We start from the raw sequence: 2,500 nt of genomic DNA, 5'->3' as shown, positions 1-2,500 counted from the left end.
AGGCCGAGGAGCGGGGCCCAACTCTACCCGAATTTCAACCCCTTTTTCGGACCCAGAGACCCGGGAGCGGCCCCCTATCTCCAGGCGGCTCTCCACCTCCCTTTTACCCGATTTAGAGCCCCTTCTTCGGCCACACACACCTGCTATCGGCCCCCTACCTCCAGGGGGCCCTCCACCTCACTTTTAACCCAATTTAGAGCCCCTGCTTCGGCCACACACACCTGGGAGAGGCCCCCTATCTCCAGTCGGCTCTCCACCTCCCTTTTACCCAATTTAGAGCCCCTGCTTCGGCCACACACACCTGGGAGCGGGCCCCTATCTCCAGGCGGCTCTCCACCTCCCTTTTACCCGATTTAGAGCCCCTTCTTCGGCCACACACACCTGCTATCCGCCCCCTATCTCCAGTCGGCTCTCCACCTCCCTTTTACCCAATTTAGAGCCCCTGCTTCGGCCACACACACCTGGGAGCGGGCCCCTATCTCCAGGCGGCTCTCCACCTCCCTTTTACCCGATTTAGAGCCCCTTCTTCGGCCACACACACCTGCTATCGGCCCCCTACCTCCAGGGGGCCCTCCACCTCACTTTTAACCCAATTTAGAGCCCCTGCTTCGGCCACACACACCTGGGAGAGGCCCCCTATCTCCAGTCGGCTCTCCACCTCCCTTTTACCCAATTTAGAGCCCCTGCTTCGGCCACACACACCTGGGAGCGGGCCCCTATCTCCAGGCGGCTCTCCACCTCCCTTTTACCCGATTTAGAGCCCCTTCTTCGGCCACACACACCTGCTATCCGCCCCCTATCTCCAGTCGGCTCTCCACCTCCCTTTTACCGGATTTGGAGCCCCTGCTTCGGCCACACACACCTGGGAGAGGCCCCCTATCTCCGGGCGGCTCTCCACCTCCCTTTTACCCGATTTAGAGCCCCTTCTTCGGCCACACACACCTGCTATCGGCCCCCTACCTCCAGGGGGCCCTCCACTTCACTTTTAACCCAAGTTAGAGCACCTGCTTCGGCCACACACACCGGGGAGCGGCCCTCTATCTCCAGGCGGCTCTCCACCTCCCTTTTACCCAATTTAGAGCCCCTGCTTCGGCCACACACACCTGGGAGCGGGCCCCTATCTCCAGGCGGCTCTCCACTTCACTTTTAACCCAATTTAGAGCACCTGCTTCGGCCACACACACCTGGGAGAAGCCCCCTATCTCCTGGCGGCTCTCCACTCCACTTTTAACCCAATTTAGAGCCCCTGCTTCGGCCACACACACCTGGGAGCGGGCCCCTATCTCCAGGCGGCTCTCCACCTCCCTTTTACCCAATTTAGAGCACCTGCTTCGGCCACACACACCTGGGAGCGGGCCCCGATCTCCAGGCGGCTCTCCACTTCACTTTTAACCCAATTTAGAGCACCTGCTTCGGCCACACACACCTGGGAGAAGCCCCCTATCTCCTGGCGGCTCTCCACTTCACTTTTAACCCAATTTAGAGCCCCTGCTTCGGCCACACACACCTGGGAGCGGGCCCCTATCTCCAGGCGGCTCTCCACCTCCCTTTTACCCAATTTAGAGCACCTGCTTCGGCCACACACACCTGGGAGCGGGCCCCTATCTCCAGGCGGCTCTCCACTTCACTTTTAACCCAATTTAGAGCCCCTGCTTCGGCCACACACACCTGGGAGCGGGCCCCTATCTCCAGGCGGCTCTCCACCTCCCTTTTACCCGATTTAAAGCCCCTGCTTCGGCCACACACACCTGGGAGCGGGCCCCCTATCTCCAGGCGGCTCTCCACCTCCCTTTTACCCGATTTAAAGCCCCTTCTTCGGCCACACACACCTGCTTTCCGCCCCCTACCTCCAGGCGGCTCTCCACCTCCCTTTTACCCAATTTAGAGCCCCTGCTTCGGCCACACACACCTGCTATCGGCCCCCTACCTCCAGGGGGCCCTCCACCTCACTTTTACCCCAATTTGGAGCCCCTGCCTCGGCCACCCACACACCTGTTAGCTGCCCCCTATCTCCGGCCCCTAACCTCCACCATCCAGGAACCCCAGCACCAGCCGAACCTGCAGACCCACTCTTAAGCACCCCTCCCCGGATACAAGCAGACTACCATCCGCCCAAACTTTCCTGCTCCTGGTATACCAACTCAAACTTTGGTGCCCCTGGTACTCCAACTTAAACTTTGTGCTCCTGGTACTCCGCCTGTTTTCGCCCCACAGCCTAAGTGCCGCAGCACTTTGTCATTTTTTTAAACAAAATATTTCTTTCTGCTCCTGGTACTCCCTGGAGCTCCAGGGAGGTAGGGGGGCGCCCTGGAAGCCCTGCCCGAGGCTGTGCGCCTCTTCCCGGGCAGGATTTTCACCCCGAGCCCCTGGTGGCGGTTGGACTTTAACTTTTTTTTTTCTATTTGGATTTGCTCCTGGTACTCCCTGGAGCTCCAGGGAGGTAGGGGGGCGCCCTGGAAGCCCTGCCCGAGGCTGTGCGCCTCTTCCCGGGCAGGATTTT

Source organism: Centroberyx gerrardi, chromosome 21, assembly GCF_048128805.1.
Source record: "Centroberyx gerrardi isolate f3 chromosome 21, fCenGer3.hap1.cur.20231027, whole genome shotgun sequence".
In the NCBI taxonomy this organism is placed as follows: domain Eukaryota; kingdom Metazoa; phylum Chordata; class Actinopteri; order Beryciformes; family Berycidae; genus Centroberyx; species Centroberyx gerrardi.
This window is presented reverse-complemented; position numbering follows the sequence as displayed.